General features: G+C 48.7%; 1 long non-coding RNA gene across 2 annotated transcripts; it reads left to right on the top strand.

Annotated features, from left to right (window-relative positions):
• Positions 1-18,786: 18,786 nt before the first annotated feature.
• On the top strand, positions 18,787-26,970 carry LOC107970148 (uncharacterized). 2 transcript variants are annotated; one of them, XR_001712505.3, is made up of 3 exons: positions 18,787-20,544; positions 23,540-23,737; positions 24,921-26,970. It is a non-coding gene; the product is annotated as an uncharacterized LOC107970148 (long non-coding RNA). The 2 variants fall into 2 exon arrangements; XR_001712504.3 differs by having other exon boundaries at positions 23,540-26,970.
• Positions 26,971-27,298: the final 328 nt, after the last annotated feature.

Genomic DNA, 27,298 nt, shown 5'->3' with positions numbered 1-27,298 from the left:
TCCATGAAGCTGTCTCTCTCAGGATGCATGGGTGACAATGTGTTCAGATGGATGCTTTGAATCCAGGGCCCTAACCCCCAGCTGCTGAGACACAACGCCAATACTGTGATTGCCTGAAAAAGATAATTGGCTCATACTTCTCTCAATATTAAAAGTTTAAAAAATATGTGAAATGAAAATGCTAGAGAAATGAATTCAAAAAGTCCAAATCCAAAATAATCTAATCTGATTATTATTTTCAATTTTGAATATTAATTTATAGAAGTCTTAAAGCACTGCCAATCATGGTGCTCACATGTTGTTTGCACATAGACCACCTCACAATGAATGAAATGATCGGCTCCTTCTTTCACTAGGGGCACAAAGTCACGACCTGGCTTGTCCCTGGGATTTGCCTGCTGTGTGTTCCCTCCTTGTCTTCATGAGAGAGGTTCAGGCAGAGAATCCTGCCTGGATTCCCACGTCTGTACAGTGCCAGGCACCTGACAGTGGAGGGCTGTGATATGATTTGGCTGTGTCCCCACCCAAATCTTATCTTGAATTGTACTCCCATAATTCCCATGTGTTGTGGGAGGGACCCAGTGGGAGATAATTGAATCATGGGCGCAGTTTCCCCCTTACTGTTCTGGTGGCAGTGAATAAGTCTCATGCCATCTGATGGTTTTATAAGGGGAAACCAGGCCGGGCGCAGTGGCTCACGCCTGTAATCCCAGTACTTTGGGAGGCCAAGGTGGGTGGGTCACGAGGTCAGGAGATGGAGACCATCCTGGCTAACATGGTGAAACCCCGTCTCTACTAAAAAAAGAAAAGAAAAAAAAAATTAGCCGGGCATGTTGGCGAGCACCTGTAGTCCCAGCTACTCTGGTGGCTGAGGTAGGAGAATGGCTTGAACCCAGGAGGCAGAGTTTGCAGTGAGCCGAAATCGCACCACTGCACTCCAGCCTGGGCGATAGAGCGAGACTCTGTCTCAAAAAAAAAAAAAACAAAAAACAAGAAAAAGGGGTGGTTCTCATTCTCTTTCTTGCCTGCCGCCATGTAAGATGTGACTTTTGCCTTCTGCTATGATTGTGAGGCCACCCCAGCCACGTGGAACTGTGGGTCCATTAAACCTCTTTTCTTTATAAATTACCCAGTCTTGGGTATGTCTTTGTCAGCAGCATGAAAATGGACTAATACAGGCTGCACCCTGGTCCTGCCTTCTGCTGTGTTTCCCTGAGGCAGCAGAGCCTCCTATGAAACGTGTCTCCCTTTAGAGCCTCTCTTTAGTGTCTGCCTCACCTCCTCACTCCATTTATCCCGCGTTTCACTGCCACTTCTATGATGAGCCGCTGCTTTGGAAGGGTCCCCTAAATGGTCTGCTGATGGCTTGGCCTTCTGAGCCTCCCTCACTCGCTGTCCACTGGGGTAGGCCCCTTCTCCTGCAGACAGGCTCTCAGGCCACAGGGAATGGGTATGGAATGGCAGGTGTGGCCGGAAACATGGGGATGTGTGAGGAGTGTGTGCATGTGGGGTGTGTGAATGTGTGTGAGTGTGCATGTGTGCATGTGTGTGTGAATGAGCATTTGAGTGTGCATGTGTGTGTGCATGTGGTACATGAATGAGAATGTGTGTGTATTGGGAAAGTGAGTGTGATTGTGTATATGTGAGTGTATGTGAGCATATGTGAGTGAGAGTGAGTATATGTGCAGGTGTTCATGTATGTGTGTGTATGTGTGCATGTGAATGCATATGTGTATGTTGGTGAACATCAGCCTGAGAGTGTGGACACCAGAGTGAGTGAGAGTGTGTATAAGTGAGTGTGCAGGTGTGAGTGTGAGCATGAGTGTGAGTGTGTGTGAGTGTGAGCATGAGTGTGAGTGTTAGCGTGAGTGTGAGCGTGTGAGCATGAATGTGAGTGTGTGTGTGCGCGTGAGTGTGTGTGTGAGGGGTGAGGTTGCAGCAGGTGTCTTACTCATCTAACTTGGTCAGTGGAACAGGCGCTCCCCTCCCATCTTGAGGTGCCCTGTGCGGTGAGCTCAGGGCTTCTGAGGACAAGAGCGTGGCAGAGGGCGCCACTTATGGCATGAGTGAAGTCTGCTGGTGGCTGCTGTAAGCTGTGTGTCACGTTGCCTTACAGGCACATTCTATAAAGGAAATTGGTTTGCTTTTCCTTAAATGAGACTAGGGAAGCTAGGGGTAGGGTGACAGGTAGCTGGAGATGAGGATTTTCTCACTCGCTCCTCGAATTGTACTGTTGGGTGAATGGGCAGGTGCATGAGGGGTCAGTGGTAGGTGCACTGGGTGCAGAGCCCCACTGCACAGGGTCCCTCTGACCCATCTGGGCCAGTCCCATGCCAGCCCCTTCCCAGGTGCTTTTACCTCCAGCACCTTCCGATCTGCTCAAACTTCCAGCAGTGGGGTCTTTGGGGGTTCTCAGGGCTCTGTCCTGGATGTGCCTTGAACTCCAGCCTGTTTCCTTTAGGGCCTCCATGGCCTCCCGGGGCCCCAGTAACCTCCATATGCCTGTACTTCCCTGGCTGTACCCCTGCTTGTTCTTCTTGTCTGAGCTCCACACCTGTGTGTGTGTCTGCACATCCTGCACCCACCTCCCCACACTGCTTCTCAGAACCTGCATAACTCCCTGCCATGAATAATTCTATGTGGTAACTTGACTGGGGCATGGGGTGCCCAGATACTTGGCCTAACCTGATTCCAGGCATTTCTGTGAGGCTGTTTTTGGATGAGTTTATCACTTAAGGTGATGAGTGCGCAAAGTAGATTGTCCTCCCCAGTGTCGGGGGGCCTCATGAGATCAGCTGAGGGTCCCGAGCTGAGTAGAACACGGCTGGCCCTCCCCCAGGTAAGAGAGAATTCCTCCTGCCTGCCGGCCTTCGAGCTAGCTCATGGGCTTTTTCCTGCCTTTGGACTAGGACTGAAACACCAGCTCTTCCTGGGTCTTGAGCCTGCAGCTTTTGGACTGGAACCTACACTCTGGGCTCTCCTGGTTCTCAGGCCTTTGAACTCAGATGGGAACTGTACCCTCAGCTCTCCTGGGTGTCCAGCTTGCTGACCACAGATCTTGGAACTTCTCTGCCTTCGTAATCACGCAAGCCAATTTGTTGTAATACATCTCTATCTGTCTATGTCTTCTAGGTTAAGTTTCCTGGAGAATTCTGAAGGATACACCCCCTTCCTCTCCTACAGCTCAGAGTTGTTCTGTGCACTTGGATCAGCCTCCACAACTCCCCCCCGGGACAGGGCACCCATCACCATCTCCTACATGGACAGCAGCAAACACTGCCCCCGTGACTTCCTGGTGCCATCCTTGGCTCCATTACGTCCATTCTCCAGTGGCTGGCAGAGTGAGCTTGAAGAACGTGTGACACGCCCTTCAGAATGTTCTACTTCCTGTTCCAGAAGGACAGCCCCTCATACCTTCCCGCGGGCCACACGCCACCTCTTCCTCAGTGCCCCAGCCTGGCATCCTCTTCCTGCATTCAGCCTTCTTTTCCGAGGTAGCGCTGATACCAGTTGTCACTAAATAGCAACATGCATAACTGTTCAGCTTCTCTCTAGTAGAATAGATCATAAGCCTCATGAGACCCCAGAGCCTCTGTCTTCTTCAATACCCCCCAGCACCCACCCCAGGGCAGGGCCACAAAGAGTTGTGGAGTGACCAAGGGGTAGATGAACATGGAATGCAAAGGCTGAGGGTGTGTCCACCAGGAGCACGGGGGGCAGGAACTTGTGCAACAGCAGCGGCACAGATGCTGTGGCCAGGCTTCTGGGACACCGGCTAGGGAAGCCTAGCTAGGGGAGCTGGAGGGAGGCCTGGGGGTGGCAGGGGAGAGGATGTGTGTGGTTGTGGCCCAGGAGACCAGCAGGCCAGAGCTGGGAGGGCTTTGCACATCTCTCTGGAGCTTGGGTCCATCCTGGAAGCCATGGGGAGGAGCAAGGATTGAAACTGGGAGCGGGGCCTGGCTGTTGGAGGTAAAGCTACTGGTGCCACTGAGCCTTAAGACTCAGGATAGTAGCCCTGGCTGCAAGGTCAGGGAGCCAATGGAGACCAGGGCCTGATCTGCGTTGGGTTTTCTCAATTATCCCCCCAGGAAGAGGCTGCATCAGGAATGAGGGCACAGAAGCCGGCTAGGATGGCTTGTGATTCCAGTAGGGCCCCTGAGGAGCCCTGACAGCCAGCCTCTAGGTGTGGCTAGTTCAAAAGAATATTCTTATTTTATGGATGTGGGGCAAGCTTTCCTTATCTTGGAGGTCAGCAATGGGGATGCACTATTTTATTTATATAATCAAAATGGTTTCACAGCAACAAGAATGACTTTAATCCTGCCAGCATGTTGGCATTGTTTGTGCAAAGGTACGTCTGTTTGTCAGCATTTTAGGTGATCCAACTTCCTCTCCAAATCCCTACCTCCCACCCCAAAACACATTGGAAGCTCCACGGAGCAAGTCTCTTTTCCTTACTGGAGGCGCTGGCCCGACAGGGCTGGGGCAGAACACACAGCCAGTGCCTTGGGCCAGCGTCAGCCTTGGCTCTGGGGGCTGTATTTCCAACTGACCGGTCTTGGCTGGCCAGGAGGGGAGTGAGCCAGGTCATGGGTGCTGGAGGCTGTGAAGAGGAAGCCATGTTCAGAGAGGTTCAGCTCGCTACCCACTCAAGCAGCCCTGAACAAACACCCTTTTCTGACCTCCAGCTGCTAGTAAGAAAGTGCAGGGAGGACACAACAAAAGCTGAGGTCAGACTGTTTCTTCCCCCACACCTCCGCAGTCTCTTCCCTTTGGGGAATGTGGGCCCTGCCCACTCACTGCCCACTTACCTAAGTCCCACTGCCACCCTACTGCCTGTACAAAAGCAGGTGAGAAGCCCCTCCCCACAAAGAGCCTTTCCCCAGGCCCTGCTGAGGTGACCCCCATATGTTCACCTCCCAGGACACAGACTGCTTGGATCAGGGGTTCCCGGTGTTTTGGAATGCGGGTCCTTTGTAATGTCAACACTTCTTAAAGACTCATGGAATAGGTTGGTATTTGTTGCTTGAGAAAATAACTATTGTCAAATAGGTGTTATAAATAAATTATTGACCCTTTTAAGGCAATTGGGGTTTTGCTAGCCTTAATAGCACCTACATATTTATTGCAAAACAGTCAATCAGATTTGTTCAGATTTCAGACAATGCTTGTTGGACACCTGAGTTCCCAGACACCTTGTTGTAATTCTGTGATTTCTCACCCCCGGTCTGTGGCTCCCCCAGGATGGGGATTACTGAAGTTACTGAATGAGGCATTATATTCCTGAATTCAGCATATGCCTTGTCTTCCCAGGGAATTTACGAGGCCTCTTGGAGGGCTGGGATGATGGCTGATGGCCCCATGCCTTGTGTGGAAGTGGGCACGAGGCAGGCATGTTGCTACCAGTGACCCCACAGCAGGGCCAGAGGGGTCCCAGAGGCTGTTTTGGGAAAAACAAATCTCCAGTGAAAGCTACAAGGTAATCACATGAGGAGAAACTGTCATTCAAGAGGCCAAGGTGGTGGCACAATAAGGCCATTTATTCAAAGGTATATTTTGTTAGGGAAAAATAGTCAAGGCTGTGGAAATGGTTACGGCTCAAACACCAGTTCCGGACACAGGGAGAGGGGTGGATGCCAATCATGTTTGAGCATTGCAGAAGAAACAGTGGAAACTCACCCTTTGTAAAAGCAGAAGACACACAGACGGGAGCAGGGTCGGGGGGCCAAGAGCACCTGAAAACAAGCAACAGGGTGGCGGAGGAAGAAAAAGAAAAAAAGAGAGAGGTTTCCACCAGCACAGTCTGGCTTCTCTGCCTCATAGAAACCAGGAACAGGCTCAAACAGCTTAGAGCAGAAATCCTCTCTGACAAGGTGGGAAAAGTCGTGACTTCCTTAGAAAAAACTGATTTATTAGCGCTGGAGTTATTCCTGTTAAATATGCTCCTCCAAAGAAGATAATTATGTGGCTCATTATTAATTAGAATTCAAAAATGCTTTGTTCACATGTGGTCAGGCCTCTAGTTCTTGCATTTTGGGAACCGTGAAAGCTTTTGAAGTGGGCCAAGTGCTTGTGGACGCGTGACCTAAGCCCTGTCCTCTCCATCTGCCACCCAGGGCCTGTGGCTTTTCTAAGTGAAGAGTACAGTATGGTAGACCTCAGGGTTGTCCTGGTTCTGCTGCAGCCAGCTGGGGGACCCTGTACCATTGCCCTGTAAGACCCCTGGGCCTTAGTATGTTCATCTGTGAAATAGAGGAGTGGACTTCATTGCCTCTGAAGTCCCTAGAGGTTTAGATGTCTATCCTGTTCTAGAAAGCATCCCAGGTAATTTTTCTTTCCTGCAGGGTCAACATCTTGTGAGTATGGGGACCAGGCAACGTGAGCTCCAGCTCTAACTCTGTCCCAATCAGCTGTGTGACCTTGGGCAAGATGCTTAACTTCTCTGGGCCTCAGTTTTCTCATCCGTGAAATGAAGTTAATAGAGTGTTTTTTGTTGTTGGTTTTTTTTTTTTTTAGTTTGTTATTTTAAATCCCATCGGTTGTTGGGAGGATTAAATGAATTTGTGCAGCGCCTGGTGTCTGGTACCTGCTCAGCGAATGATGCAAACTCTGTGAATTGTAGTTACTCCATCATACAGCAACTCCAGGAGTTGTGCTGAAATCTCTCTTGGGATCTGAGGCATCATATAATAGGTCAAAGGGACCCATTCCAAAGGGAAATAGGTGACAGGTGAAAATATGTGCAGAAATGCCCTAGGTTCAATTAAAAATATGTGCTAAGAGATGCTAGAATTCCAGGTTCTAGCATAACAATTTGAATATTCATTAGATTGCAACAGCGGTTCTCAGGTTTAGGTTGTGTCGGAATTCCCTGCAGGGCGTGTTAAAACACGGATTTCAGAGTTCTGATTCAGAAGATCTGGGTGAGGCCCAGGAGTTTGCATTTCTAACAAGCTCCCAGGTGATGCTGACGCTGCTGGCCCCAAGAGCACACCTTGAGGACCACTGGATTATCAATTCTATTCTAATGCTGCTTTTTTTCTCTCTTCCAAATTTGAGTAATGCTTAGATCCTATTTAAAGGGGGAAAAAACAATGGGTTCTCTTCTCATTTGTAAAATACTGTGTTAGTCTTATTCTACAAAACTGTCTTTCAACTGTGAATTTATGAAAGTAGACTAATTTTTAAAATTTATATTGTCAACTGAAAGGAAATATAAAATGGAAACATTTTTCTAGAAAATTCACACCCGTGGAGTACAACCTGTCTAACAAACATTATGCTAAAACAGAAACGATTCTGTTCTCTCTATACTTGTAAGGGTAATGAGGAAGTAAATGCAGGAAGGGGATTGTGAATGGCCAGATTTGGATTTTGAGTCCTTTTCTGCCTGGGATCCCCCTCTGTGAGGGGCCGTGGGCTGTGAACAGCTCTCTGGCCCCTGTTCCTTAGCTGGAAGGAGCTCTGCAGGGTGGGCTCCAGTGTGAGGCTCTGAATCTTCGCCATCAGCTGCTGGGAAATACAGGACCTTCTGCCGGCAGGGTCAGGCTGTCAGGGTTCTTGGCTGAGGAAAGAGGAAGCTGGAAGCTGGGTGGGACAGGGTGGGAGGTGCCAGGGCTTTGGCGTGAGTTTTCCTGTTATTCTATTCTGTTGGCTAGCTCCTAAATTTAGTTTAGGTTAAAAAAAGAAATGTTTCAAGTACAAAGTGAGTTGAGCAGTCCCCTGGGGCAGCTAGCTGTGCTGTGGAGATGCACACAGCTTGAACTGACTCGATATTTTTTTTTTTTCATCAGATGTCATCTTGCTGGAGGGCAGAAGGATTCCCTGGAACCTGGGGGCCAGCAGGACAGAGGAAACAGAAAGTACATGACTGATGATGTCTTTCGACCACAGAAAGGGCTGGAAGAAGCAGGGGACCTACTGTTTGAATAAACCCAGTGGAAAAACAGAAGCCCCATTTCATACTTGACTCAGCTCTTCAAGTTTAAATCTTGAATCTCCTCAACTACACGGAACAGTGTTTCTCCCAAGTCATCTGACACCCACTCTGTTCTCTGGATCATTCCTTCCTAGAGAACGTTGCTCTTGGAGGGCTGTGATCTGCTCTCACCCACTTGCCTTTCTGACCCGCTGAGTGCATCTCAACAGTCACTTGGGGTGATCCGATCTGACCAGGAAGGGTTGGGTGGCTCGTGGAGCTTGGGAAGCACTCTCACGGTGGCGGTCCCCATTGGTGGTCACGGGGTTGCCACAGTGAGCTACGTTTCTACCCTCATCTCTCTATATGTTACCGTGGAATCTCTGACTGAGGACCCATGGGCTCACCCAATGTGATAAAGTCCTGAAGCTCAGCCGGGACGTCTGACCCCAGCTGCAGGACTTTCCAATAGACAGATGCATAGAACTTGAGAAGAAATCGACTTAGAAACCTGAAGTTGGAAAACTGGTTGCCTGACATTCTGTGCAAGACTGAATCTCTGAGAAATGAAGGCTGTGTAACTTTGGGACCATGTCTTTTCCAGCCTACATAGACCCCAGGAAACTTTGCAGTTGTTCCCCAAGTATGGATGGAGTCAAACTTGATGTCCTTTCATCCCCCCATCCCATCCACTAATCCATATCCTTTGGAAATTTTAGAGTGCCAGGCCTCAGGTAAATACACCAAAAACAATTTAAGTCATTTATGTACTACTAAGGCAAGAGTTCTTTAGCGGTGGAAGAAGATGGGGTCTTACACGAATGGAAGGGTCTTGGCTATTTGCGTCGGTATCAACAGAAGGACTAGACGCTTGCACTAAAAGAAAAAGCTGAGGGATGGGGGCAGGAAGCGGGAAGCTGGGACCCAAGCCCCACCTTCCTGAGTTGGAAGGTGACAGGTAGACTCCTGCTTGTTTGCCGGAGAGGCCTGGCAGAGGAGGTGGGTACACAACATTGCTAAGTGGATTGAATAATGTCCCCCCCAAATTCATGTCTAACCAGAACCTCAGAATGTGGCTTTATTTAGAAGCAGGGTCTTTGCAGATGTTAAGTCAAGATGAGGTCATAGTGAATTAGAGTGGCCCCAAATCCAGTGCCTGCTCTCCTTCTAGGAAGGGGAGAGAGACACAGGGAGAAGGCCGCGTGAAGCTAGAGGCAGAGATGAGGGCGGTGCAGCCACGGCCAAAGAATGCCGAGGATGGTGGCTGGGACAGGCAGGGAAGGTTCCTCCCTGAGCCTTCAGGGGAGCGTGGCCCTGCCACTGCCTTGTTGCCAGACATCTGCCCTCCAGAACTATGAAAGGATAAATTTCTGTTGTTTTAAGAACAAAAGAATTAACACCTAGTTTGTGGTCATTTTTATAGCAGCCCTAGGAAATGCATACAGCTGAGGAGACCTTCTTCCAGGGACCTGCCTCTGAAAGCATAAAAGCAAGTGCCTTCCAGCATCTGGCAGGGTGATGGCCCAGCCTCGGCACTCCCCGACCCTCCTGCCACTCCCCCTGCCCCCCCGTGCCCCCCGCCTCCCTCCCCCCCCCCCCCCCCCGCCCGCTTCCTGCTCAAGGCTCTGTGGCTGCTGGCAAGTCCTCTGTAGGGAATAGGTTCAAGAGGAGGCCTGGCGTGGTGTCGGCCCACGGTCCATGCTGGACAGACAGCTTGGCTTACTGCGGTGGCCTTTTTCCTCTTTGTGAGCATGTGCTGGAGAGATAAAGGCAAGGGAGGAAGTAGAGGAGGCCGGGTCTGCAGAGCTGAGGAAACCGATGGAAACACTCTGAGAAACAGCCACCCAGCAGGTGTGAGGGTTGGCCTCAATGCCGTGGACAGGGCTCTACGGAGGAGGCTGGAGTGGGAGACCTTCGTCGTCACAGCTCTGCCCCTCACTCACTATGTGACCCAAGCAGGATACACTTCCCAGCTGCCTCAGTCTCCTCATCTGAGGAATGGGCTGATTCACACAATATCACATCTGAGGGTGTGCTGAGGATGTCATACACATATCCCTGGCAAGGCTGCTGGGAGGACAGAGTGAGTGAGCAGGTGCAAGACTATTGTCTCTCTGGTCCGTGCCGTAAAACAGTAGCTGCTAGAGGATTGCAGTGATATTGTCGTTTCCTTAGTAACAGATGTTGCTGTTTGGGAAATTCCCACAGCCAATGGCCAAGCTCCTGGCATTTAATGCTGGTGTCTCCAAAGATTGGTTCTCATCTCTTGAGGGCTTGTTTTTAATGAGGGCACACTCGTGCCCCCAGAGCATGCAGGTTGATGTCACACGCAGCCCTGAATCACACTGTGGTACCACGTTTCCCTGACGTAAAGCTAGGAGAGGAACGATGTGACCATCCCAAATGTTCCAGTCACCCTGACCTTTAACCCTGGATTCTAAGAAGGCTCCAGATGTTTTTTGTGGTTAGAGCTCCCAGAAAATGAATCCTTCCTCTATGAGACATTATCTGATGACAAGAAGATTCTGAGCGATGTGGGGGAGTGAGAATATTTTCATAGTATCTGCCATTAGAATGACTTAGAAATGGAAGACCCAGGTTCAGAAATTAGGATCCCATGCACACTGTACTCTTGTGAGGAGGTGCAGAAGTTATCTCTTCCCTTGGTAATCCTCTTTCTTAGAACTCGGATATTTATCAACCACCTAACTGGCTGCTTGAAGGATGGACACCTTTTTTTGGTTTGCAAAGAAAGGAAGTTGCAAAAGGTCACAAAGCAACTCCATATCCTTTGGAAATTTTAGAGTGCCAGGCTTCATGTAGATAAACCGGAAACAATTTAAGTCTTTTATGTTGTACTAAGTCAAGAGTTCTTTAGCAGTGGAAGAAGATGGGGTCTTACATGAATGGAAGGGTCTCGGCTATTTGCATTGGTATCAAGAGAAGGACTAGATGCTTGCACTAAAAGAAAAAGCTGAGGGATGGGTACAGGAAGCGGGGAGCAAATCTGAGACTGAATAAATGTAAATAAAAGAGCTAAGATTGTTGAGCAGGTGCTAGGAGCTGGGTCAGATTTTATTCCCAAGAAATCTTAATTATTCTGCCTCCTCCTAGACAGGGAACGTGTTGCTTACCTTTGCATCCACACCTGGCTTGCACCAACCATGCAACCAATAATTGTTCATCTGATGAAGGTTGTCAAAGGCTTGGACAACCCTTCAGTAACTCTTTAAGGGAAACCACCCACCCATTTCATCTTATCGGCTTGGCTTTCAGTATTTATCATGTCAGTGACTCTTTATCCCAGACCCGAGGTTGATTTTGGTCACCTGGCGGGGTCATTAGAGCCCTGATGTCATCACACACCTGGCCCAGCTGGTTGGGACTGGGGCTTCGATGCTGTATGTGCGACCAGGCTTGTTAGGCTCAGCAGAGAGCTGGCATCCTGGCCACTGGCTGGGGTCAGGGTTTCCCAGCAGGGCGTCTCCTTCCTGGGAATACCCTCTTCTCCCCATCTTTGGTCTCCTCTCCTGTGTCTGGCACCCAGAACCTCCCTGGGCCTTCTCTATCCCTCCAACCACCTGCCTGGACTTAGCTGGCTTCCAGATTCAGCAAGGAGAGGGGTGAGGGGCTAGAGGGCAGGGCCCGGCCTGGGGTCTTCTGATGCCCCATGCTGTGACTTGGCCCTTGTAGCTGCTGCTCTGCCTCCGGGCCGGATCAGTGGGAGGTGGAGGCCCTGGAAGGAGGTGCAGTGGCTCTAGGGTTCTACTGACAGCAGCATGAGTCTAGCTCATCATTGTCAAAGGAAATAATTACAGGCCGGAGACGCAGTTCCTTGTGGCCTGATTTGGGCCATGACGTCTCCCAGAAAGCCTCTTCTGAAGTGAGAGATTTTGATAATCCCAAGGGCAACAGGTTTCCTCTTTGCACCTCATTACCATTTTTCTTGGCTTAGAAATGAATGTCAGCCCCGGTCAATGTACATTCTGTGTCATTTAAGAATTACTAATATATGGGTGGAATTACACTAATATGTTCACACTGTGATGGTTCCTTCTGGGTTCCATAAGGGATACAAAGGTGATTTGAGCACGCATCTTGTCTTTAAGAACTCTGGCATAGCAGGGATACAAGTGCACACACGTGTGTATGCAGACACACACACACGCACACACGCTGTATTAGTTCTGCTGCTGCTCTAACAACTTATCACAAACACAGTGGCTTAAAACAATGCAAACTTAGCATCTTACACTCCTGGTGGCTAGCCATCTGACCCAGGTCTCCTGTGTCTAACGTGAAGGTGGCGGCGCTGCTCTCCCTTCTGGAGATTCTGTTCTCCTGTGCTTCCCGGCTTCTTCCTGCCCCTGGGCTGGTGGCCCCTTCATCTGTCTCTGACCCTTCCATGCTCACACCTCTCCGTGCCCACATCGGGGAAAGGATCCCCACTTTAAAGGCTCATGTGATTAGATTGGGCTCATCTGGATAGTCCAGAAGAATTTTCCCATCTCAACCTTGATCACATCTGCAAAGTCCCTTTTGCCATGGAAAGTAACATATTCATGGGTTCCAGGGATTAGGAGATGGCCCTATTTTGTCATATTTTGCTGGAGGCGGGGAGGATATTATTCTGCCTACCATAAACATATGTACACACAAATAGTAACAATACGTGTAAATTTGTTTGTATATGTATAAACAATTACTATAATACAACATAGATGAGTGACTTATTGGAGCTCCTGCCTGGGGATGTATTCCAGATCTGGGTTGGAGAGGTGGGGCAGTGTGCATAGGGGATGAGTTTGCAAAAGCATACACTCAATAACAATGAAGTATGGCATATATCTCTATATCATACCTTCATATCTATCATCTATCTACGTATTTTTATTTTATTTTATGTATTTTTTTTTTTTTTTTTTTTTTTTTTTTTTTTTTTTTTTTTAGTGACAGGGTTTCAATCTGCAGTGGCAACATCTCTGCAACCTTGAACTCCTGGGCTCAAGCGATCCCCCTGCTGCAGCATCCGGAGTAGCCAGGACTATAAGCACACGCCACCACACCCAGCTAATTCTTAATTTTTAAAGGTTTTTGGTAGAGACAGGAATCTATCTGTGTTTTCAGTGTTACTCATAAGAAGTCATAGTTGAGAAACAGTGACTGCTCTGTGGGCACTAGGGAAGAAAGAGGTATTTTTAATGCTTGGGAGTTGGAAAGTCTTGGAGAGGAGAGTCCTTGGAGGATGTGAAGCTGGGCATCCAAGGATGGGAGGGTTTTGCAGATGGGAGGTCAGGCTGGGTAGGAAAAGACATCACAGGCAGGTACGAGGATCCCTGAGTCTGTCAGTCAGGTTGCAGGTGGGGGCTTTATAAGGAGCAGGTAACTGGCAAGTCACGGAGGTCAGGGCCCCTGCGAAGGGTGTAGGCCCGGGGCAGCGTTCAGAGATGCAGAGCAGAGCAGGACACGGAAATACCCAGGACTGTCTGAGGAGCAGAGCACAGCTGCAGCAGAGATGGGGTGGTTGGTGGGTGTGGGGAGGACTCAGCCCTGCTGTGGGCACAAAGGTGGGGATGGAGGAGGGTGGGCACCAAGGCTGGTCCTGAGGCAGTAGAGGGTGGGTGGGTCCCTTCCAGAAATGTCCAGCACGGGGCATCCTTATCCAATCCCACATCAGTAGGCTCAGCGCCACCCTGGACTCATTGGAAATGCAGATTCTCAGGCCCTGCCCAGCCCTCCTGAATCAGAAATGCTGGGGAGGTGCCCCGACATCTGTGTTCTCACAGGCCCCAGGGGATTTTGTGGTGCTCAAGTTGCGGAGCCACTGTCCTATTGCGTTTTCCTCCCTCCCAGTCACTCCTCTTCCTTCTCCTGAGCTTGTCCTCCCCAGTGGTGGTCAAGGCTGGGTCTCCATGTGTCTCACACTCAGCTGTCTTCCCATTGTGACAGGCCATGGTGAGCCTCTATGGCTTCTGAGAAGTCACCCAGATGACTCAAAGTTAAATCACCTGCTTTGCAGCAGAGCCAGGGGGCGGTGGGGGCATCACTCCTTGACAACAGGAAGGGCTGTTAAACAAAGGCTGGTGGCCAGGAGTTCCCCTACTTCCCAAGAGTTCGAGGAAATAACTTCCTTGCAGTGTCAGGGATTCAGGGAGAGGAAACAGACTCCCTTCTAGCGTGTGATGTCAACACAGGAGTGACAATGGGCTTCCCACCTCCAATGTCCCTAAAGCGGGTGCTCATCCACTGCAACCCTGTCTCAGGGTGGGGAAATGGACAGGTGGCTTTGTGCAGCCCTGCACCCTTCCAAGCATCTTGTCAGCTCCATTCCTGTCTGGAATATTCCAAGAGGACCTTATAAGATTGAGAATGAGGGTCTCCTTGTAAATGTAAACCTCACTCAGGCTGCAGCAGAAACCTACGGGGAGGCCAAATAAACTGGGGGCTCTGTGGATTGTATGTCCCCCCGGCTTGTCGAGGTGAGGAACAGTTTCACTCCTGGGCTGTGCCACCCGGTGCCGAGGGTGAGCTGGGCCAGGAATGTAACAATGATGGGACGAGAATAGGGAAACAAAGCTGAGTTTCTGTAGAAAGTGTATCTATGAGGTCTTTCACTTTATTTTCTAATTTGCAAAGATACTTCTGATTTTCCTGCTGTCAGCCATCAATATCTTCCTCAGATGTTCTTTTTCCAGCTCGAGAGAACAAAGGGCATTTGAGGCAAAGATTGAACCTAGGAACAGAGAGGAAGGTATGGTGCCTGATCTGCCTGGGCCTGAGTAGACGGACCTCAGCACAGTGGTGGAGACTGGGTTGTGGGCACAGACAGCAGAAGATGGATAAGGACAAGGGTCTCTGGGTTGGCTGCTGGCTCCACCACTTAGCTGCATGTCATCCCTGGTGAGAGATTGGACAGGAGAGAATGAGGTTGTCCATGTCTCCAGGACCCATCCCCATCTGAAACCACTGTCCCCTGTGGCTGTGACACAGGCAGCCTCCCTGGCCTGTCCTTGCTCTGATGGGAAGACTTGGTGCAAAAAGGGGTGCAGGCTCCTGATTTTTTTTAAGTGAACTTAAAAAAAATCATGGTAAAATACCTAACATAAAATTTACCATTTTAGCCCTTTTTGAGTGTACAATTCAGTGGCACTAAAGACATTCATACTATTGCCTAACTACCACCATTATCCATCTCCAGAACTTTTTTTTATCTTGCAGAACTGAAACTCTGTACCCATGACACACCAACCCCCTCCCTCCCTTCTCCTCTCATCTCCTGGTAACCACGATTCCATTTTCCGTCTCTATGATTTGATTATTCTCAGTAACTCATGTAAATGGAATTATACGGTATTTGTCCTTTTGTGTCTGGCTTATTTCATTTAGCATAATATCCTCAAGGTTCATCTATGTTGCAGCATGAGTCAGAAGTTCATTTCTTTTTAAGGCTGAATAATATTTCATTACATGTATGTACCACATTTTATTCATCTATCGATGGACATTTGGGTTGTTTCTACTTTTTGGCTATTGTGAATAATGAACATTGTTGTGCAAATATCTGTTCAAGTTTTTGCTTTCAATTTTCTAATGTAGATATCCAGAAGTGGAATCGCTGTATGATGTAGTAATTCCATGTTTAATTTTTCAAGGAATTACCATGCCACAGACACTGTACCACTTTATATTCCTACCAGCAATGCACGAGTGTTCTGATGTTTCCAAATCCTTGACAACGCTTCTTCTTTTCTTTCTTTCTTTTTAAAAAATATTTGGTATCCTATCCTGTACATAGGAATGGACAAAGATTTTATGACAAAGACACCAAAAGCAATCGCAACAAAAGCAAAAGTTGACAGATGGGATCTAATTAAACCTAAGAGCCTCTGCACAGCAAAAGAAACTATCAACAGAGTAAACAGACATCCTACAGAATGAGAGAAAATATTTGCAAACTATGCATCTGACAAAGGTCTAATATCCAGCACCTATAAGGAATTTAAACAAATTTACAGAAGAAAAACAACCTCATTAAAAATTGGGCAAAGGACATGAACAGACACTTCTCAAAAGAAGACATACATGTGGCCAACAAGCATATGAAAAAAAGCACAACATCACTGATCACTAGAGAAATGCAAATCAAAACCACAATGAGATCCCATTTCACACCAGTCAGAATGGCTATGATTAAAAAGTAAAAAAAATTAATAACAGATGCTGGCACAGTTGCAGAGAAAAGGGAACTCCTATGCTCTGTTGGTGAGAGTGCAAATTAGTTCAACCATTGTAAAAAGCAATACGGCGATTCCTCAAAGAGCTAAAAACAGAACTACCATTCGACCCAGCAATCCCATTACTGGGTATATACCCAGAGGAATATAAATCATTCTACCTTAAAGACACATGCAGACGAATGTTCACTGCAGCACTGTTCACATGGAATACTGTTCACGTGCACACATAGCAAACACATGGAATCAACCTAAATGCCCATTAATGACAGATTGGATAAAGAAAATGTGGTACATATACACCATGCAATACTATGCAGCTATATAAAAGAATAAGATCATGTCTTTTGTGGGAACATGGATGGAGCTAGAGGATATTATTCTCAGCAAACTAACACAGGAACAGAAAACCAAATACCACATGTTCTCACTTATAAGTGGGAAGTAAATGATACGAACTCATGAACACAGAAGGAAATGACAGGCGCTGGGGTCTACTTGAGGGTGGAGGGTGGGAGGAAGGAGGAGCAGAAGAGATAACTATTGGGTACTGGGCTTCATATCTGGGTGATGAAATAATCTGTACAACAAACCCCCATGACACACCAGTTTATTTATGTAACAAACCTCCACAGGTAACCCCGAACCTAAAATAAAAGTTTGTTTGTTTTTTTTTAAAGAAAGGAATGGAAAAAAAGAAACCCACTGGGTATCCTGATGGTTGAAAAGCGGTAGTAAATGGTGGTTTTGCTTTGCATTTCCCAAATGGTTAGTGATGTTGCAGGTCTTTTCAGGTCCTTACGGGCTATCTGTATGCCTTCTTTGGAGAGACATCTATTCAAGTCCTTTGTCCATTTTTGAGGCTGGCCTCTGATTTTAGTTCCAGATGCAAGACTGGCTAGTTGAGTCAAGAGATCCCAGTTTCCTTTAATTTTTTTTTTCTTTTTAACTTTTACTTTGAGATGAAGCCACTTGTTCCTGTAACTGGCTGGACGAAGTTATGCTTAGACAAAGATGTTTCTGCAGTGTGAGTGAATGGCAGGCCACTATAGTTCTGTCTCTGTGGGGATGGGGGCATTCAGTTATTGCGTTTCATTGCCTCCCAGGTGTACCCACAGAGACTATGATTTGCTTTAGCCAATGCCTCCCCCTTGCAACTGGAGCAAAAGGAAGATTTTGTAGGCTTGGGAAGTAAGTGGTTGAAACTGCTGAAGTATACAGCTGTGGTTATCAAGACAGAACGGCCAAGGCAGAGGGAGGTGGCTGGATGTTTGCTGTAGGCCTAAGTCTTGGCTTTGAGAACAATATGGAAGAAAGTCTTCAACCTCTTGGTTCTCACTCCTGGCCAGTAGGCATGTATTCATGCTGTTTGTTGTCAGGAAGATTTTGGGAACGTTCTATGGTTGTTTAAATGGGTTGAAGCATATTTTAAAACTGGACATTATGGTGTGGCATACTGATCGTGAGGGAGGCTTATGTGGGGTGGCGGGGACAGGGAGTACATGGGAACTTTCTGTGCTTTTTGCTCGGTTTTGCTGCGAACCTAAAACTGCTTTAAAAATAAAGTCTATTAAAAAAGAAAGGGCTTTAGTGCCAAAATAACAAAAATATAAAGATTGTATCATAAATTAAGGAGTAATATAAAACATATCTTTGGAGAGGTTTGGCTTTCATAAATAAGGCTTTATTGTCAAAGCTAGATTAATATTTATTGTTATTTAATATTTATTGCTCAGCCTTGCATTCTGGGAGTTAGATATCTGTATACTATATACAGTAATTGAATAAAACCCCATATCACAGGTCATTCACTTTTGTATGTGTCCATATACGCATGCACACACACACAACACACATGCACGCACATTCATGGGTGTCCTGCACGCAGGACTGGGGAGTCATGAGGGCTTCAAGGCAACAAGTGCTTGTTGAATGTGGAGTGTGGCATGGATAAGGTTGTTGTGTGTTTTCTGACTATGAAATCTGCCCCTACTTCTCCTTAACTAAGTTTATTTTGCTTTGATGAGCATCCTGCCTTCCACTGCCCCAACCACTGGGGTTGCTTGGGCCCCACATCTTCCTACATGCATGGCCTCTCTTCAAGTTCTTAACCTCTGCAACTCTTATCATAAGATCATGCCCCACTTCTTGAAATGATCTTGGCTTCTGGGACACCATTTTTTCTTGATTTCCTTTTTCTTTCTCTGATTCTCCCTGCCTGATCCCCCTGTATTGGTCGGATGGCCCACTAAGATGTGGCAATTTAAGAGTAGAATTTAGGAAAGGTACTATTACAAAGCTGGGGGCAGGGTTTAGGTTGTTGCAACACCCCAGGTCTAGAGACAGTGGGGAGAACTTACCAGTGCTCTGTCTGAAGGGCCAAGGGGAGGCAGCAATTATCATCAGCAGAACCTGGGGAGAGAGCTGGATGGAGCACGTGAATCTCCTAACAGGTGCTGTTGCCTCAGGGTAGAGAGATGCTGCCTGCCTGAAGCAAGCAAGCAGGGAGGGGCCGGGGATAAACACCCTCCTCCCTCCTCGGCATGTCTTCATGTGCTCCCGCTTCATGGGGTCGGGAGGCAGGGAGTCATAAATGCATTTTGTAGGTCGGTGTCCTGGGGCAAAGGGCAGAGAAGAAAAGCAGGAAGGGTGGGTCTGCGGGTCCACACAGAGGGTGTCCAGCTTGCACCACATCTGTTATGGGCTGAATCGTGTCCCCCAAAATCCGTAGGCTGAAGCCTCAAACCTCAGCACCTCTGAATGTGACTGAATTTGGAGATAGGGTCTTTCCAGAAGTAATTAAGATAAAAGAAGGTCATGGGGTGGGCCCTAATCCAATCCGGCTGGTGTCCTTACAAGAAGAGATTAGGACACACACACACAGGGAAGACCGTTTGAAGACCTGGCGAGGAAAAGAGGCCACCTGCAAGCCAAGGAGAGGGGCCTCAGGAGAAACTAACTTTGCCGGCACCTTGATCTCAGACTCGTAGCCTCCAGAAGTGTGAAGAACTAAATGTGTATTGTTTAAGCCGCCCAGTCTGCAGACTTTGTGATGGCAGCCCTGGTGGATGAATTCACTGCTTAAGTTTGCAGGCACCCCCTACGCTTTCTTCCCTCACCTTGCTTCATTCTTCTGCTGCATGTATTACTGCTGGCTGTGCCCAGCGCTTCATTCCTGTCTTTCGTCTGTCTCCCGAGGCTGTTCCCTTCCAGTCAGCCTCCTGCGGGTGGGCTGTCTCATCCTTCCTGCCGCAGGCCCGGTGACTAGAACAGCACCTCACATACAAAAGGTGCTTGGCCATGGCGGGCATTTGTTGAATGAAAGAAAGTTTTCCAAATCTCTTCTTTCTAATGTTCTTCTCTGGTTTCTTCTCCTCTGCTCACCTCTTAACTCCAAGGCCTCATCTCAGCTACATTTGGGGATATTTTCCACTCCCTGCTTGGACCCAGAGTCCGGCTGAGGTCATGTGGCGAGGTCAGATATTCTGAAAGTGAATGCGTCCCCACTTTTGAGTGCCCCTTCTGGGTAGGCCATTCCAGGAGGGCCTTATAGGAAGTGCAAGGGAGACGGGCTTGAGCTGAGTTGGACGCACAGTGAGGGATATGTGTGTGAGAGACAGAGAGAGAGAGGGAGAGGGGAGACAGACACACAGAGAGACAGAGACAGAGAGACAGAGACATAGGGGAACACAGGCAGAGAGAGACAGAGCTACAGAGAGAGACAGAGACAGAGAGACAGAGACATAGGGGAACACAGGCAGAGAGAGATAGAGCTACAGAGAGAGACAGAGGCACACAGAGAGAGACAGAGGCACACAAAGAGAGACAGAGACCAACAGAGCATTGACAGAGGTCCACAGAGACAGAGCTACAGACAGACAGAGCGTGCACGGCGCACATGTATATAAAGCCTGTGGGGCGCCTTTTCTTTTCACATAGTGTGATCCAGTCCTATCAATTACTAGGATATTGGCATTTGTGATCATTGCGTCGTCTGGAATTTTTTTCTGGAAAAAAGAGGAAACACAGCCATCTGCCCAGAGCCATCCAGAATGTGTCCCAGAGGCCTGTCGGTGTGTACGCGCACTCAGAAGCCTGGGGGCCCTTTCCTTGTCTAAATGTAGCTCCCCCACCGCGTCCCACCCCTGCACAGGAGCGAGGCCTGTGTCAACTTCAGCAGAGCGAGAATGAGGACAGGCCCAGGGGCAGGGAACTGGACGAAGGGAGTTGGAGGCCTTTTCTTGGGAATGGGTGGACCATTGCCCTGCATGGGGACAGGGACGGCACTGGTGGGGGAAGGAAATCTTGAGCTGGTTTCGGCCTTGACCCTCAGCAGCTAGCCCCGGGAGCTGTCATTCTCTGGACGCCAGGGCCTTGGGTTCCTTGGACGAGGTGAGCATGAGCATGTGGGGTAAGTGTTCATGTTTGTGCATGTGTGTGTCTGTATGAAAGAGAGTGAGAATACGAGAACATGCCTGTCCTGACTCACAGAGTTGGTGAAATAAAATCAAAGACCCAATGAAAAAGCTCTTGAAAAGGTAAGAGGTCTGCCCAGAGCCAAGGCTTGTTGCCGATCCTGGGATTAGCTGACTTCTGGGCATTTGGAGCCTACAGCCGTCTGGACATGATCTGGGGACAAGTGGAGGCCAAGAACTGAATATCAGAGAGAGTCTCAGAGAGAAGGAATGTGGACTATGGCAGGTTGCCAGGGATCACTCATGCACACGGATGTTTTGTTTCATTTTTTAGAAACTTTGGGAAAGGAAATAAGGGGGAGAAAATGTAGAATATATTGCATTTCAGAACTTAGGATGCCAACAACAAATTGCACAACTACTGAAGCTTATTATGGGGGTTCGTTAACATGTGAACTTAAATGCACCAATCCTATCCCTTGCCTCCATTCATTTATTCATTTAACTGTTTAATAAATATTTGTTGAATGCCTAAGATTGATTAATTAATTCAGCCAATCACAGATACTATCACCCTCTTGCTGCATACATAGCATTGTGCTAGAGGTGATATAATGTCTAACATGTTTGAGGAATAATTTCATTCTGGAAATTATTCTTTCCACCTCTTCAGCATCCTAGGAGAACTCCAAATAAACCTTAGCATCTTATTTCAATATTTTTACATCACTTGTTTAAAATTTCTTAAAACCAAACCGGGTTTATTTATGTCAAAGTATACGCAAAATGTATGTGCATGAGAGATGCCATCTGCAAATATAAAAGTCTGTAAACCAAGTCCCTGCCCATGATGGGGTGACACAGGGTGGAAAGCGTGTGCAGGCTTGCATTCTTATAAATACGGATGAAATGCACATTCAAGAATGGTTTGGAAATGATTATTTCCTCCATTTGTTGGCCAAATGTACCAAATCCTTATCTTGGCTTCTTCCTTCTTTTGTTTGGAAAGCCCCACGTTGTCCTTGTCAACTTCCTCACTCATGCTGGTCTCTGGAATGAATTGTTCCACCTCTCCCTGGGCTATTCACTGCAACCAAGGACATCTTAGCAATGTGATATATTTTCCCCTCTCTGAAGTCAAATAGATGTTTTATATGCAATGGGCCAGATTGTGCAGCAGCTTGTCTTCACCCCCACAGGCCACAGGCTGGAGCCTTCCTGGAACAGAGGCTACATTGGCTGTCTTTTGACAAAGGTGCCTGGGTCCTGGCACTTCTTTTGTTTGGAGCTCAGTGGGCTGTGTGTCTGGCTGCTGACATAGCACAATGTTCCCATCTTGGCCCTCTCCTTTCAGGGGAGCAAGTTCCCCTGATGATGGAAGGAAAGAGGCCCCAGAGAGGAGAGGGTGGGGACGCATGGTACAGCAGATCAGATGAGGCTCCCAAGACAGAAGGAGGCTTTCGGGTGCTACAGAAGTCTCTGCTGGGCTCAGTGCTGCTGAAGCCTCGCTGAGGGGTTGATGGAGAATCTTGGAAGGCCAATCTTCTCATCCGTGGACATCCTTAGGGGCAGAATACGATGGGTGGGGGTTATGGGATTTGAAGACTCCTGGCCACTGGGGGCCAGAGGGCTTGCAACCTGCAGAGAACCCCTAGGGTTGTTCCCTTCTCAGTAGATCCCAAAGCCCTGAACTGCTCATAGGGTCCTTGGTGGCCTAGCCCTTACCAACCTCTCCAGCCCCCTCTGAAGCCCTCCCCACCTCCTCTTGCTTTTTTCCACAACCCTCCTGAACTTCTCCAGCCACCGCAGCTGCTGCGGCTCACCTCTGGGCCGGCACACACACTGTTCACTCTGCAGAGACACCTTTCCTTCTCCGCTCAGTAGCATCCGGACCCCCGCCGGCAGGCTTCAGTGCCCGTGCTCCTGCTCCCTCCAGCACCCAGGTGTCATGACCAGTGGACAGCTGTTAAATATGAGAACCCTGCTCATCGAGGGCCAGGTGCTGAGTGAGGAGGAGAAAGATAGGGATAAGGAAAGGCAGAAACGTGCCCCAGAACAAGGATCTCCTAGGGCTGGGCTCTGGGAGCCGGGAAGTCAGCACATGGTGTGGAAAGTGCTCTGATACGTGGGACTCCAGGGTTCTTTGAGAGCCTGGAGGAGGAGTGCAGGGTACCTGGCTCAGAGGAGGGTGGCTGCAGCCAGAGAAGGCTGCCTGGAGGAGGGGATCCCAAAGCCCTGAATGGCTCATTCCAGTGAGTGTTCTTCTTACTGCCTCAGGCTGCCCACTTGGCCTCTGGATGAATGGAGCTGTGGTCCTGAGGTGGTATCCAGGAGCCAGGGGTGGGTTTGGTGTGCCCAGGACCCCAGGGATGGGGCGTGTTGCCTAAGGCACCCACGCTGGTGGGAGCCCCGTGGCCTCTGGCTCTCTGATTGTCTTTGTATTGGTTTGTTGGGACTGTCATGGCAGAGGACCACAGACTGGAGGTTTAAACAGCAGGAGTTTATTTTTCACAGTTCTGGAAGCTCAACATCACAGGTTCAAGGTCAAGGCACCTGTGGGTTTGCTTTCTCCTGAGTCCCCTCCTCAGCTTGCAGAGGCCCCTCCTGTATGCATCCTGGGGTCTCTGTATCTTTCTATAAGGACACCAGTCAGATTGGATTAAGGCCCACCAAACGGCCTCATCTTAACTTAATCGCCTCTTTAAAGTTCCTGCTTCCAAATACAGTCACCCCTAACTGGGAGTTCGGCTTCAACATATTAATTTTGTGGGGTGCACAGTATTGTCCATGACAGTAGATGAGCCACACGATATTTGCATAATTTGTGTAACTTTTACCAACCTCTACAGAGTATGTAAACTGCACCTGAAGCATTTTAAAATGTGAATATGCCTGTTGTTGCTTTTCTTTGCTGGTTCTTGAGTTCTCCCTGGTCACCCACTGGGTTTCCTAACCCCAGCTTTCCCCAACAGGTGCATCCCAGCACAGAAGGGCAGCACAGAGGCAGCCTGAGAAGATTCTGTCGCTGCCAGGTCACCAGGACCTCTGGACCACAGCTGGGTTGCGCTGTTTTCCAGTTTGTGAAACTAGGACTTTGGGGAACATCCTGTGAATTGGTGTAATTTTGATTTTCCTGGAGGATTTTTGAGGTCAGCGTGACTGCTGTCACTGTAAGTGTGGGTGTGCTTTCCCACAAGAAGCATCCTGAGTCTGCGGGAAGGTGGGGACTTCCCAGTTTGGGGGCCTGAGGGTCCCTTCCAGGGAGCTGCAGTGACCGAGCCACCTGGGTCTCATCCTCATTAAGGAAAGCATGCTGCAGGTGATGGTGGACAAGCTGCACTTTGTTGCCGCCTTCCCCTCAAGGGACTCAGGGCTCTTCAAAGGCAGCTCGCTTTGATTGCCCCACCCCCTCGTTAGGGGACTGTCCCTAGCTTTTCATTCCGTGGTTTTGCTTCCCAGGCAGTGACTGTTCTGAGGAACCTATTCGTCCACAGCCCCACTTTCGCCTCTAAAAGGAGCTGGAATGGCTCCTTACTGCCCTCCTGCCAGGCCCTCGACTGAATCCAATATAGAGACCTTTATAGGCACTAATTATAACTAAGGACTGCATGCTGTGTTTTATGGGCAAGTCTTCCCTGCTCTGTTTAACGTCCTAGCAGAAACCTCATAACAAATTAACATTTATATGGGCCCGTTAATCTTCAAAGCGTTTCACTGACTTGAGTCAATTCCAGTGACCCTCGTGGGCAGTAATAAGCCTTTTAGGACTCCTATCCTTTTCCCTTCTCCTTCTACTTCTTTGTAGATAAAGAAAAAGCAAACCCAGAGAAACGTGTCATGCTCTGTGTGAGCTCCTGCATCAGAGCTGCGGGTGGCTTTGGCTGGGCGGTGTTCCAGGCGTCTGGTTTCATGCTCTGACCAACACACGCCTCCCCTCAAAGCTGCCGTGGAAGGGCTCAAAGCCGCGTTTCATTCCCAAAGCCTTTGACTAACTCTGAACAAGCTGCTTTTCATTAGGCACGCACACAAGCCTGCACACGCACGTGCATACATGCATGCACACACCTCTCTCAAACTGGATAAGAGGTTTCTGTGTGAGGGGTGGGGAATAGAGGGAGCTGGAATTCTCTGCAGAGCCCCTGTCAGCTGAGCAGGGTGTGTACTGGCCGCTGGGTTCAGTGTGTGTTGACCAGGGGCCCGCCCCCTTCCCGCTTCAGTCCAGCTCAGGTGTCAGTTGACGGCTTGTGTGTGCGGAGCCAGGCTGAGTTATAGAGCCTTATACTTTATTTCCAAACCTGCAATTCCACCCGCGTTTTTGTCAGTTAATTACATACAGAGCCCCTTTATTTGCAGGGAAATATGTGAGCGGAGTTCTTTGTGGGTGTGGACGAGGCAGCTCTCACTCCTGCGAGGACGCGTCCAGCTCCTTGAGGAGTACGGTGGCAGGGAAGGGGACAGCACTGTCATGGAGTCAGATCTGAATCACGTCCACGGAGCGGTTTACTTTGGGAACTACCTCCTATACATTTCAAATTCCACGTTGGTCCCCATTTGCTACTCTTTCAGAACTAAAATAAAATCCGAAGTCCCCCAAGTGACTGAACAGACCCCCTCTTGGCCAAGGGGACCCCAGAGAAACCTGAAAGCTGAGCTCCCAGCCATGAGGGGACGGGTGATCGGACACGCTTCATCACAGTCCCTCCCCTTTGTGGTTTAGACGACGATGATCGGCTGTCATGCTAAAATAGAGACACGAGACCGACAGCACAGACTCCTTATGGCAATAAGACACCAAATTATAAGCAGCACCTCAGGCCATGCCAGGCAAGGGTCGAGCCGCGCACTCTACACTTGGAGAACGGACTCTGCTCTCACACCACAGCGTCGTCTTTTTCTCCAGCAGCTAAACACGCACCGGCCCCGAGATTCAAACGACTGCAGCTCATCCACCTGCAGACGCTGGCTGACCCCGTTCCACAGCTGTGACTATAGCTTTGATTGGACAAGAGGCTGATTTCAGTCTCCTGGTAAGAGACCACCAACCATAGACCTGGTTCCGGCTGATTATAGAAGCTGCACACTTGTATGCCTTCGAGTCCCTGCCTCACCTTTTGACGTGTAGGGACTCATTGTAATGCTTTTAAATGTGAAGCCTCCACCCCAGAGTGAACATGGGACGCATGTAACGTGCATGTTCAGTGGGCACGGCTCAGGACTCTCTTTGTGAATATTCATAGCTCCTCCTGGAACCTGAATATGTATGTTTGGCCAGCTCAGTTCAGCATGAGGCTCCTGCCGCAACGCCCCCTCCTTCCAGGAGCCTGCCAGCTGTTTCTGCCAGAGGCTGCGTCTCCCAGCCTGTCAGAATGGCCACCCTGCAGGCTGTAATCCTTTAGAAGAAATAAAGATCCCCTTTCCAGATGTATAGATATTGTGATTTTTTTCCATTCACATCCTTGCATCTTATAATGCCCTGTCTCCATGGGGGTTACATAGAAAGCCCTCAGCCTCTAGGGCAGATGGAGCCAGGACTGAGGGTGGGGGTGGAGAAGGATCAGGAGACTCACTTCAAGGACTTTCTGGTGCCGGCAGTGTAGGCTTGCCAGATGAAATACAGGACACCCAGCAACATGAACTTTCATAATTTTTATAGTGTAAGTGTGTTCCAAATATTGCATGGGACATGCTTATCCTGAAGAATTATTCATTGTTTATCTGCAACCCAAATTTAACTAGGTGTCCTGTATTTTTATTTGCTAAATCTGGTGACCCTTCACTGGGGAGACGCTTTTAAACAGCCTCAACTTAGAAATTCTTCTCTTCCTGCCAAAAGCGCTAGGGTCTATATATGGGTGCATGGAAACACGAAATTATTGTCACAGGACTGAAGAGTATGAAAGACTTCTAGTAACCACCAGCTGTGGCAGGGGCCTGTGCAGGGGGTACCCTGGCAGGGAGGAAGCTGCCTTAATTTTCAACCTCGGACAGAAAAGCGCATCTGTCAGACACAGCAGAAAGCAGACCTACATGTATGGTTAATGAGGACTGTGTATTTGACTGCTGTGGGTTCAATTGTGTCCCTGCGAGAGATACATTGAAGTCCTAACCCCTGCTGCTTCGGCATTTGGCTTTATTTGGAAATAGGGTCACTGCCAGTGCAGTTAGCTGAGATGAAATCATACTGGTGTCTGGTGGGCCCTTATTCCAATATGACTCGTGATATCACAAGAAGAGGAGGACAGACACAGAGACACACTCCAGAGGGAGAAGGCCACGTGACAGCCACGGACTGCTGGAAGCAGCGGAATCTAAAGGCAAGGCAGGGAACAGATTCTCCCTCCCAGTCCTTCGAGAGAACCAACTCTGCCGACAGCTTGATTTCAGAATTCTGGTTTCCAGAACGGTGAGAGAAGAAATTCCTGTTGTTTTAAGCCTCCCGTTTGTGGTGCTTTGTTATGGCAGCCCCAGGGACTAATGCAGTCACCGTCACTTGATTGCAGACAAAACGACTGAGGGTTCTCTGCAATGAATTTCAAGTTCTGAATTGAAAGAGGCTTCAGAGCCTGAAGAAAGAGGCGATGCCAGCACTCTCTGGAGTGGGATCCACAGAAGCAGAGAAAGCCCAGGGGATGAGCAAACCCAGAATCCAAACCCCCGTGGATCGGGCCAGACCCAGGACGGCGCTATCTTGCACACCCATCACAGGCTTGGGGACACTAGAACTGCACTGT

The sequence above is a fragment of the Pan troglodytes genome, chromosome 22, assembly GCF_028858775.2.
Source record: "Pan troglodytes isolate AG18354 chromosome 22, NHGRI_mPanTro3-v2.0_pri, whole genome shotgun sequence".
NCBI lineage: Eukaryota > Metazoa > Chordata > Mammalia > Primates > Hominidae > Pan > Pan troglodytes.
This window is presented reverse-complemented; position numbering and strand designations above follow the sequence as displayed.